The sequence below is a fragment of the Sminthopsis crassicaudata genome, chromosome 3, assembly GCF_048593235.1.
Source record: "Sminthopsis crassicaudata isolate SCR6 chromosome 3, ASM4859323v1, whole genome shotgun sequence".
Taxonomy (NCBI): domain Eukaryota; kingdom Metazoa; phylum Chordata; class Mammalia; order Dasyuromorphia; family Dasyuridae; genus Sminthopsis; species Sminthopsis crassicaudata.
This window is the reverse complement of record NC_133619.1, coordinates 90,887,046-90,900,280: the sequence shown is the minus strand read 5'-3', so window position 1 is coordinate 90,900,280 and position 13,235 is coordinate 90,887,046.

The following is a 13,235-nucleotide window of genomic DNA, read 5'->3' as shown; positions in this document are numbered from 1 at the left end:
GTTTTTTCATATATGATATTCTATTTCCAAGCTTTGGATTTGCACAGAATATCTCTCATACCTACCTTCTCACTGCTATTCTTTATTAGAATCTTTATCTTCTTTCAAAGTTTAATTCAAATATCATTTTTAATATAATATTGAACAGTTCCTCCCCTAGCATCTAAAACCCCACCCCCAATAATACCTGTATTTATTTGCATATTGCAAGTATTTTATTATGTTTATATTCATAAATTTTATTTTTCCTGACAGAATGTTAGTTTTTTCAAAGCAAGGATTATTTTACTTTTGTCTTTCTATTACCAGTGACTAACAAAGTTATTATTAAGTATTTATACTTAATACATTATTTCATTTCCTTGTTTTGATTGATTGAGACTGCAGACATATTAAAATATGTAAAAGGTTCTGACTTAGAGATGATTGAACTACCTGTTTCTTAATATGTTTAGATAAAACCAACACAGAATTTAAAAAAAAATTATTTAAAATATTTCCATCCCAATATTTTTTAAAGAAATGTTCATGTTTATTTGGTACCCACTTTACCTTCCATGTGCAGAGTCATACACACACCCCCCAAACACACACACATACACAAATAATGTCTATTTATTTATTGACTTTATTCTATGATGACTTAAGGTGGTCCTAAGTAATTATTTTACATGTGGTTACAAAACTCCTAGTGCAACAGAAGCCTAGGGATGGATGTTTGCTGTTCTAGCAAGAGGTGTCCTAGTGATTCTTTCATTAATCACATAAAGAATTGTGACCCAGTTACAGGGATTGACAAATCTGCCTTTGACTAAGAAACTAGCTCCTCCTATCCTAAAAGATTTTGGGAAAGGGAAGCAACAAGGGAGCAAGATCCTGTGTAGCCTGGAGAATTGAAAACACAGAAAGCTGCCATTTGATTTCTGGTGCTCATCACAGAAGAGAGCAGGGTAGGAGGTGACCAGAATATGTGTAAGACTTGCCTTGGCCTTCCACATTTGAAAATATTCTTCTAGGTGCTGAAGGAGTCTTGTGAATTTTATGTCTTATCTCTTCTCCTTTGATTTTGCTTTTTGAATGAATCCTCACCTTTAAGCTTGATGCCTTTTCAAAGATGATACTTATTTTGGTTCTTAAAATTGTATTTAGTTTTTCTTTTGTTTAAGCATTTATTTTGTCTCCTAATCCAGCAATTGTGATAAAAATTGTTAAACGCTCATATTGCTAATCTCTGTGTGATTTGTAATTTTTCAAATATAAGAGAAAGGTAACTCAAACGGATAAAGGATTAAAATTAGAGTATTTTGCCATAAGATAGTATCTGAGTGGAACTAAGAGTCACAGAGTAGAATTTTTGGTAATGTTTTATAACTTTCCATTCCAGAGAGAATTTACATGATTATCCAGTCTAGACAATTGAATAAGCCAACAGTGACTATTATGAGTGGAAGGTCTGGCATAAAGATAAGATTGAGATCATTTTTTCCCATATTTGTCTTAAAAAATGGAAAGCCAAATCAAGGCCTGGAAAGAAAGTCAGAGACAAAGAAAGAAGTTGCTCTGTCCATAAAAAAAGGAGAACAAGGAAAGAAAAGGAGAAAGAAGAACTAACTGCTATCAAAAAAACCTGCTCATCACTTTGATGATCATCTTAGACCTGAGAAAAGATCTACTATAACTATTATTATTATATGGGTTCTTTTTAAAAATCTCTTTTGGGATTCATGGCTACTACTGGCAATGTCAGGTCAAATGCATGACTTTATAAATCCCTTGGCATAGTTCATATCTTTTGATTATTTATCAGTTGGAGAATGTTCTAATTGTTTTGGTTTTTTTGTTGTTTTTTTTATAAATTTGACTCAGTCCCTTATACATTTGAGAAATGAGGTATTCATTAGAGAATTTTGTTTCAAATTTCTTTGCTCAATTAATATTTCTAACTGTATTTCCCTACTGTTTATTCTATTCTATTCTAAATTCCAATGTATAATATCCCCTTAAAGTTTACGCTCAATTTTACTGGATAGACAATTCTTAGTTGTAATTCTAATTCTACTGGTCTCTGGAATATCATATTTCACACCCTTCAATCCTTAATGTAGAAGCTGTGAATCTTGTGTTATCCTTACTGTGGCTATACTTGATTTGTTTCTTTCTGGATGCTTGCAATATTTTCTCCTTGACCTGAGAGTTTAGAAATTTGGCTGAAATCTTCCTGCAAGTTTTAATCTTAGAATATTTTTCAAGCAGTGAGTGATAGATTTTTCAACTTCTATTTTACTTTCTGTTTCCAGAATATCAGAACAATTTCCTTGATATTTTTGAATGATGATGTCCAAGCTATTTTTTTATCAAGACTTTTAGGGAAACTAACAATTTTAAGGGATATTTTCTGGATCTCTTCTTCAGGTCATTTGTTTTCCAATGAGTTATTGCACGTTGTTTTGGAAATTTGTTTGGAATATATTTTCACTCTGTCATTTTGTGTGTTCTGACACTATAATATGTGTTTAGAGTTTAAAGGTGTTTGGAGAAGTCTGGGAGAGAACTTGGATCAATACTTACTTAGTTCTGCCTCCCAGTCATGTACTTTATAGAAAAAACATATTTGTTTTTCATCTTACTGAAATTTTGAGTTGCATATCCTAGCTCATAAGATCAGAGGGAAATGAAGCATCTGGGTTGAACATTCTTGAATATCTCATTCATCTGGGAAATTTTCTAAACTGAATAGAGATATAATCTTGTATTTCTTATGGAGAAATGTCAAGAAAATGTGTTGTTCTATTTATTATTTTTTTTTGGATTTGATTATGTCTTTCCATTTGAGGTCAGTTATTTAAAAATATATATTATTAAGAATCCATCTTGTTCAAAGAACTTAGCAAGGTTCTAGAGATAAATATTGCTATGAATACTTATTTATGTGAGAACTCTCTGCTTTGGAAAAGATCAACAACTACACATATCTTACCTTTTGTGAAGCTTTTTTCCCTCATGTCTGCCCATAAATCCTTTAAGAAATATTCTTGTCAGAGTCTTCAGGCTTTCATCTAATTCTTTTTATATATTGATATACCCAGGCTGCTCTTGGACATTTAGCAATGCTGCCTCATTCTCACTCCATGACTAAAATACCTTTTTTTCTGGTCATATGTATTCTTACTAATTTTTCCTAAATTTCACCTAATATGCAATGGAGATAAAAATGAAAAACAGCACAATCTCCATCTTTGTGGAAGTAGAAGATTCTTTAAAAAAGCATGACAAGGGGCAGCTGTAGCTCAGTGGATAGAGCACCATCTCTAAAGTCAGGGGGACCTGAGTTCAAATTTGGCCTCAGACACTTAATATTTCTTAGCTGTATGATCCTGTGCAAATCACTTAATCTCACTTGCCTCAGGAAATAAGAAAGAAAGAAAGGAAGGAAGGAAGGAAGGAAGGAAGGAAGGAAGGAAGGAAGGAAGGAAGGAAGGAAGGAAGGAAGGAAGGAAGGAAGGAAGGAACGATGACAAAGAAAACCAATATAAGCAAGATTAGTATAAAAGCACAAAGCTGAGGGGAAATATAGTATAATATAATAGAAAAAAGTGTAGTCTGATAAAGGCCTCATTTCTTCAACAATATAGAGAATTAAATCAAATTTATAAGGATACAAGTCATTTCCTAGTTCATAAATAATCATAAACATGAAGTTTTCAGATAAAAAAATCAAAAATGTCTATATTCATATGAAAAAAATTAGAGAAATACAGTTTAAAACAATTGTGAGGTGTCACCTCATGTCTATCAGATTGATTAATATGGCAGAAAAGAAAAATCACAAAAGTTAAAGAGGATGTGGAAAATTTGGGACACTGATGCGTTGCTGCATGGAGTTGTGAACTAATCCAAACATTCTGTATACATTTCAGCAACACGGTGCAATGATTACCTATAATTGACATATCACTTCTCAGCAATACAGTGATTCAAGACAATTCTAAAAGACTCATAATAAAAAATGCTATCCACATCCAGAGAAAGAACTGATGGATTTAATGCAGATGGAAGCATATTTTTCACATTATTTTCTTTTTTGTTGTTTTTTTTTACCTTTTGTTCTATTTCTTCTTTAAAAATAAAACCAATATGGACACATTTTTACATGATTGCACATATATAATCTGTATATTGAATTATTTATCATCAACATTTTATAAAAAACTGAATGCCAAAACTTTCCTTTATAGTAATTTGAAAAAAATAAAATAAAATGCTATTTAAAAGGGAAAAAGACATGCATACAAAAATTCATTTGAAATAGATCAATATACATCAATATAAACCATATTCATATATATATATGAAAAAAGGCATTTACACATATGTGTATATGTGTATAATATAAAAAAATTTAGTCAAGAATAAATAAAAAGAAATTGGTTTAAAAGCAATAATAGAATATAAATAAAATATCTTGTTATTTGCCAATTTTTCTTAAACTCAGCTTTATCTTGTTAGATATTACTTAACCTTAAAGTGTCTGTCATAGTGAGCCCAAAGAACCACCAAGAATGTCAGAGATTCTTGCTAAGATTGTTTGAATTCAATCTAGGTCTTGTTTATCCATTCAGGCCTAGGTTCATCCAAAACACAAAGAATCAGCCTAATGGCCTATATTTTTGTTTCATCCAACTTTTATTGAATTTTTAGGATTATATGCTATTATACATTTCAAGCAACATCTGAAAACTGCCTTTTTTTTTTTTTTTTTTTTTTTGGTAAAAGACCTATGTGTAGTCCCCTCCGATTTATCCTTGTTTGAACTCCCTCTAATGTGAGACTTAACAAAGATTTGAATATGCAACACCTTTTATGGCTCTCTTCTCTGCCAAAATAATTTAATAAAAGTCTTTTGAAAATCATCTTTTAGGTTTTGGGACTTGTTCTCAGCTGACATGAGGAACGATGAAATTTCCACCGAGAAGATTTAGGTAAGGTACATTTAGATAAAGATACATTTGAACCATGCTTTTAAGAAAGAGTTTTAAAATAATAAAAATGTTAATTATGTAGCTGGCATTTATATTATACTTAACGGTTTCAAAGGACTTTACAATATTAATTCAATCCTTATAACAACCCTGAGAGATAGTATTTATTATTGTTCCCATTTTACATATAAGCAAGCTGAAGGCAGAGATAAAAAGATGAGTAGGTCAAACTAAACATATGTTGTTTGAAACAAAAGTTTATGGAGGCAAGCCATAAGGAATGAAAATCTGCTAAACCTGGTCCATGGAGTAACTAAAATGTCCAGTTAAGGAATTTATAATTTTTTCTATAGGTAACAAAGAAGTACCAAAAATGTTTGAATAGGAAAACCTATAATGAAGAAAATGGGCCAGAAATAATCATTTTTTGATCCAAATCTGACCTTCGATACTTACTAGCTGGATGATGCTGGGTGAATTACTTTTTTGCCTCAGTTTCTTTATCTGTAAAATGAGCTGGAGAAAGAAATGATAAACTACTCCAATACCTTTGTTCAGGAAACTTCAAATATAGTTTCAAAGAATCAAACATAATTGGAAAATAATTGAACAACAATCAAAAGAGAAAAAGAATTTTGGCAGTTGTATGGAAGATAACTTGAAAGGAGGAGAAATGAGAAGCAGAGAATGCATATAGAGGCTATTATAGTGCTAATGAGATGTCTCAACCAATGTGGTGTAATATGAATGAAACAGTGATTATTGATCCTGGGAATACATTTGTGGTAGAATTGATAAGTGCTAGCAAGAGATTGCAAATGTAAGTGAGGGGAAGTATGAAAGATTACTCTGAGGATTCAGTCCTGGGTGAGTAAGAAGATAGTTATACTATCAAGAAAAGAAAAAAAACAAGAGAGAAGAGGAATTGTTAGAAGAGGGTAGAGCAGAGAGGGGGAAGAATCAGTAGTTTAGTTTAGGGTATATTTGTTCAGAAGTGCCTGAATAAAGTAATCAAGATAGCAGAGAGTTATAAATCAAGGTCTGCATCTGAGTGAGAAATGGGACCAGAAATATTGATTTGGGAGTCATTTGAATATAAGCTTTAATTGAAGCCAAGGGAAAATACTGTTTTACTAAAAGACCATTTACAACTAGAATGTAACATTTATAAACATTTCTAAATCTCATTAATGAATCCACCAAGTAAATACATTATAACCAAAGTTACTGACTTTGTCCAACATAGAATTGCATCAGTTCCCTTCCAAACAAGTCTTTTACCATAAAAAGACATTCTACTTTCAAAAGAGATGGTTGTGAATCATAAATGCCTGTTTACAACTGAGTTGTTTACCTTTAAATCTCCTTAGGGAATTATTTTTGGGTAAGAGGTTGTGTAGCATCTTTGTGAAAATATTACATGACCTCAATAACTGAACTTCTATTTGTATAGATCATCCAATTGGGAGAATTCAGGTGATAGTCTTTAATTTTGACTTCATTATGTTCCCCAAGCTACTAGACCTTTTCTACTTCTTGCCCTTTTGCTATAATACAGAGTCCTAATATACCTTCTAATATATCCTCAGACAGCATAATATTTTTCCTTTAAACTTCTTAATGTTAACCCTCTTTATGCATTTGCATCCCAATTATTTTTGCTAGGAAACAAAGTGGGCTGTATCTAGAGACTGAATTCAAACCTCCTGTTAATTATCTGAAATGCAATTTGTTGAAGACATCCCTTTAGAAATGTGAGCTATGTAGTATGTAATATTCATAATATGGCTAGATATCTCATATGAGAGTAATTTAATTGTCAGTGCTGCTCAACCATTATTTAATGAATTCCTAACATTTGAAAGGCAAGCTGTTGGAGGGCCATTATTAAATTTCATATTTGCTCTGTAGTTTTCTTCACCATTGCTTCATCTATTTAGGATTATGATGACATTAACTTTTGATTTCTTTCAAAAATAGAACTTTTGATTTTTTTTTGCATAATGCAAAGTTTAAACTTTCATTACTGATTCTAGTTGAAGAACAGAGGAAATTTATTTTAAGGCAAGATCCCAATTAAGCCAAAGGGTGATGATCACCATCGTCAGTAATACAAAATAAGTATTCATAAAACAAAAGAAATGAACCTTTCTACAAAGGCACTCAGATGAAGAACACTATGGTGAAGGCAAATAAAAAAGTCAAGTAATTTCAGCAGAAATTAATCATACATTATAAATAGCTTAATAAATTGTAACCATTAAAGTCTCCAAAAGCAAATTGCATCAAGACACATTTTGCTTATGTGATTAATCTACACCAAGTCAGCATAGACTGAGTACATAGCTCAGCAACCTCTCTGCTGAAAAAAAGTAAAGACAGCAGACTATTCCTGATTGGGATTCACATCAAAGCAAAGCAGCAAAAATGCTCAGGGCTAGATTGAAAAATACAAGTGACTTAGAAGGGCAACCAAACTCCAGCCAGGGAGCTAAGCAAAATGGTGAAGGTTTAGATAAAAATTCACATTAGTTTTGGAAATTATAACTTCCTATTGGTACTAAATTCTCTTCTATAGCTAACATTGACATATTTTATTTTTAAGTGATTTATAATGTCTTTTGTTTATACTAATTTCCAATAATTTCATGATCCTTTAGTATGAGGAAAACATCTTGCAAAATCACACAATGTAAGCATTTATGGGAAACTTTTATGTAGGAACAATCATGGATGGGTCACCTTGTATTTGCATTCCCATGAACCTCTCTAGGGCTCAATAATCTCTTCTGAAAAAATGGGAATAAAAGTTCCAACCTATTCCCAGGGTTACCATAAAGAGTTACTAATGAAGCAAATTGCTAAGCATATTGCAAGTATTGCAAATTGTTATGCAAAATAACAATGAAATCTGAGTTGTGTGCTGAGTGAGTAAGAGCAGAATAAAAAAGAAGGATGTAAATCAAGGGTAACTGCAGCTAAGCATGAGTTCAGTGCACATTTTAGTTGGGTCAACAGGGCAAAATCAAGCAACAAAATGCCACCATACAGTCAATGGGACTCTTGTTGACAAATTATATAATACAACATATGAAACACTTTATAAGAATCTAAAATGCCATGTCACTGAATCAGAGAATAACATTATCTCAAAATTGGAAGGGTCCTCTGAAATCATATATTTCAACTTACAAATTACATAGCAAATATGACTAGAGTTGTAATATTCCTACTACAGTCTGCCCTAATCAGGCTCCACCTGAAGTACTGTGTTATTTTATTATACATTAGTGAGTGAAAATTACAGAGAGAGAGAGAGAGAGAGAGAGAGAGAGAGAGAGAGAGAGAGAGAGAGAGAGAGAGAAGAGAGAGAGAGAGAGAGAGAGAGAAGAGAGAGAGAGAGAGAGAAGAGAGAGAGAAAGAGAGAGAGAGAGAGAGAGAGAGAGAGAGAGAGAGAGAGAGAGAGAGAGAGAGAGAGAGAGAGGGAGAGATAAACACAAACTTAAGCTTTAATGTTATTGTTCAGTTATGTCTGACTCTTCAGGACTCCATTTGGGGTTTTCTAGGCAAAGATTTTGGAATGGTTTTCCATTTTCTTCTGTCACTTATTTTGTGGATGAAAAAGTCTTTCTGACATCACACATGACACTGCCCTTTGTATTATTTGTATTATATTAGGTAAACTTTTTTTTTTTTTTTTAATAGTTAAGAGTTTTGTTAAAAGGGAGCTATCACAGGAAGTACTAGCTTCCCCCTAATTAGAGGTTGTTCTTCAGTGAAAATCTTCTTGATTATTGGTTGGATATCTCTTAGAAGAGATTCTTGTACATATATAGATGGGAATGAAATACCTTTATAATCCTATCCAAATCTGGAAATTTGTGATTCTATGAACCTATAAGCAAGATTTCTACATCATGCTCCTATAATCATCCAGCATCTCAAAATGTGACACCTAGAATATAATGGGTTATTTGTTCGTGGTTTAACCATATAAGGATATAGGATCACCTTTATTGTAGACAATATTTCTCTATTAATACAACTTTTTGATGTTTTTGTATATGTGCCATGCCACATTATTGACTAATTTATAATCTAAGAGACCCTCAAGATATTTTTCAGAAATTTCATCCAACCAAATGCAATTTTACAGTTTATGTTGATCCTAAATGTGAGTTTTCAATGTTTTTTCCCCATTATATTTTACCTTGTTTTCTTTTATCCTGCCGGTAATTTTCTTGAAATCTAGAGCCATTATTTACAATCTAGAACCAGCTAGATTTCTGTTAGATTCTGCTAGATTATCATGCCATGTATTCCAAGTATAATAGGACTAGAAACAAAGCCTTGAAGGACTCTATTTTAGTCCCCTATCCATACAGACTTGACTTAGACCTGGTAATTAATGATGATTCCCTGAATTCTGTTATCAATCTAATGCAACTTCCTTGGTAACTTAAAACATTGAAATTAACTGCCTTATTAATTAAAATTAAACATAATTTCATGGAATGTTCTATTATTTTCATCTTACAGAGTTCATTATAAGCATTTAATAAAAATACCAGCACAAACAACACAAACATGATAGTAACTGATGTGCCACAATATGAATTAGATGAATTTTAAGCAAAATTTAATAAAATGCTCTAAATGAAGTAAACTAATTCCAAATATGATTTGATATTTGGAGAGGTCATTGATAATATGGGAATAGGCAAAGATAAGAGAGTAGATTGGAAAATAAGAATTATTAAGATTAACAAATCAAAGATCAAAAAGTTTGTCTATGATTCATAAATAGCATGGCTACACATTATGAATACATATGACTATAACTCTTGAGAAAAGAATATGAAACATTTAAAGAATAAATCAAACACATTCAAAATGAAAATGATTATAACAGACTAGAAAATTAGTCACAACTAATATTGGAATAATTCCTGGCAAAGCTGTCTGTGGGGAGGAAGAACACTGATTTGTTGGAATAAAGATAAAAATGAATCTTAATCTAAAAGAATAAAAATGGGAAAAAGGTAAAATGAGCCATTTAAAAAAAAAACTTTACATGATCCATTTAAAATAACCCTTTGAAGCTGATTGAATGGACCTGGATAAAGGAAAAGACATTAGTACTTACAATAAATTATATTGAAATTTAACTGATGTAAATCAGTTTTCATAAAAAGAATAAAAAAACCCTTAAAATCACTTTAGCAAATATCTGTTCTCCTGTAAAAGCAGAAAATATCAGATTGAAGGGAAATACCAGTTTAGAATATATACTCATTTAAAAATTTTATAGAAAAAGATGATGGAAGATTTTAAACGTCTCCTCAAATAAAATAAGAAACAGTGATGGGAAAATAAGACAGTGCAAAAAGGTTTTTTTGAGGGAAAGTGATTGCAATGAATCTAAAGAAAATTAGACATAATAAAACAAACATAAAAAGGAAAAAAATGTTAATTAACTTTAGACATCAAAAAGAGGCGTGCTTTCCAAGAACATAGGGGTGTAAGCACTCTGCATTCTTTTATCAGACTTCCTTTGATATTTTGTGTTCAGTTGCAATAACTGAAGAAGAAATTCAGTAAATTGAAGAGTGACTAATGAAAGCTAACCAGAGAGGTGACAAGCTTTGAATCTATGTCATGTCATTGTGAGCTGAAGGATCCAAGATATATTCTCCTCAATAGGAGAAGTTTCAAGAAGGACATCATAGCTTTCTTCAGTTATCTGAATGGTTGGCACACAGGCTTGTTAACCCTTGTAGAATTATAGGGAATGAGCAAAGAAAGAAAAGGGCAAAATTAGGATAATATTAGAGAAAAATAAAATAAAGCAAAACACATTGAAATGCCTTCCTAAAAATTAGGCTTGCACAAAATTAACTGGGCTACCTGATGAATTTGTATTTCCCTTTTGTGGAGTCTGGATGATCCTTATTGACAAATTCTCAGGAATATTATAATGGAAATTCATTTCTAATATATATTTGAAAACAATGTCTATTGAAGTATCTTTCAACCTTTAGATTTTGCATAAGATTCTGTGTAAAGTATGGGCTAGCTCCTTGGAGGGCTTCAGGGTCAGCCAGAGTGAGAATAAATCAAAGTCCTTGGTTTTTAGGGGGAGAAGTGAAGGAGGCAGGCTTGCCAAAGATGTATTCTGGGTTCTGGAATCCTGAGTCTCCAGCTTCTCTCCTCCTCTTCCTGCCCCCAAGTGACTCTGACTTCTCTTCCTCCACCCTCCAGTCCTTGTCTAAGATTATCTTACTACCAAACATTCAGCAACCACCAATTGTGAGGAAAGCTATCATCTAAATGTGTGCTAATAGAGCCATTGTCTCATATCAAAAAGGTAGTCTTAAGTGCGCTCTTGTCTGATTCAGAGTTTTAGCCTTCTGTAATTCTGAAATTCTATGAAATAGCTTTGCCTTCAAGAGCATAGACTCTTGAGATAGGAATATGTGGTCACAGGGTGAAATATAGCACATATATATATAATGTGTGTATATATGTATTTATATATAAAGCATAAACAAAGCAATATTATATATATGCAAACATACTTCATGTTCATATATAACTACAAATATGAATGTTTATATGTGTATGTATATGTTTATGGTAGGTATATATTTACATATGTATATACATTTTGTATATATGCATTCCTTCAACACTATGAAGAAAAGATCTATGCTGGACTGTATAGATACAGAAGAGGAGATGACTCATGATTAATTGATAGAATTCTAATTGTGTCCTTGTGTACCTGCCTACAGATATTTATTTATTTGATCATAGAGACATATATTGATAGAGGACAGAGACATAGGAAATAAAGAGCAAATTCTAAATAGCATAAAATTTTGAATGAGGACACAGCATAATGTGAGAATCCAGTTCCATAACATACTTTTTTTTAACCTCATTGTCTTAGAACTTTAGAGACAATTGAGAGTATAACTCAAATGATGTCATTCTTCTCATTTGAACTGAAATTTTTTCTCACCCTCATTTGAAAAGCTAACTTAGTCATGTTTCTTATATTGTAGAAACTCTGTGAATCTTCTCTAAATTTTGTTTTACTTGGATGAAATGGTTTATTCACTATTCACTATTTGACATGTTATCTTGTGTAGCTGGCATTTGGTAGAAAGATGTTAAACTGGTAAGTGCAAGGTAAATACTATTATCAATCTTAACATTGAGCAGGAAAGCAGCTTTCATTCAAATTATACCCTCCAAAAATGTACCTCTAAACTGGAAATATTTGAGAAGATTGCAGATAAATATGATTCAACTGAGATAAAACTCTTAAATATAGGAGAGATTATCCAACTTTGGCAGTACAGTATTTTCTCTACTTGGAACCTTAATATAGGCTTCTGACAGTGCAACATGAGCCTCCTCCAACTCTATGATGGATGGGCCAGAATTCAGATAATATCTACCAGAGCAGTATTGGAATCTAGCTATCATTTCTCTGAGACAGAGAGAGAGACAGAGAGAGAGAGAAAGAGAGAGAGAGAGAGAGAGAGAGAGAGAGAGAGAGAGAGAGAGAGAGAGAGAGAGATTGATTCAAACTCTCCTGTATAAGTCCCCATGATAAAACAGAAAGCCAAAGAGGTTTATCAGGAGCCATAAAAACCTGGTTAAAGTCCTATCTCGGAACTATAGTTTGTTTGTTTGTTTGCTTGCTTGTTTTCCAGAATTTGGGTGAGTTCATCTTTGAGCACAAACAAACAAACTTTAACCCTATATAGATCTCTAACACTATAGAGATTCCAAATGGCAAGTCAGTCAAGCTACTTTATGTTAGACAATGTAATAAGATCTGGGACTCCATAAAAAGGTAAAAGACATCACCTGCTCAAGGAAGTTACAGTCTAATGGCAGAGACAACATGCTAGGGGAAAAATAAGATGTATAAACCAAATAGATATAACTTAAATCGAAAATAATTAACAGAGGAAAAATTCTAATCATAAAGTATATTAGGAAAATTTTATTGCATAAGATTGAGTTTTAGTTGAAACTTTAAGGAAATCAAAAAACCTAGAATGTGAAGAAGAGGAAGGAGAGAATTGTAACTATGAGGACAGTCAATGAAAATGCACAGAAGCAGAGGGACTTCTGGGGGAGGAGGAAAGATTTCAAAATGAAGACAGAAGCTGTGCAAGCTCTCCCAGTTTCCCTCAAAAAAAAAAAAAAAACAAACAAACAAACAGCATAGAATTGTTG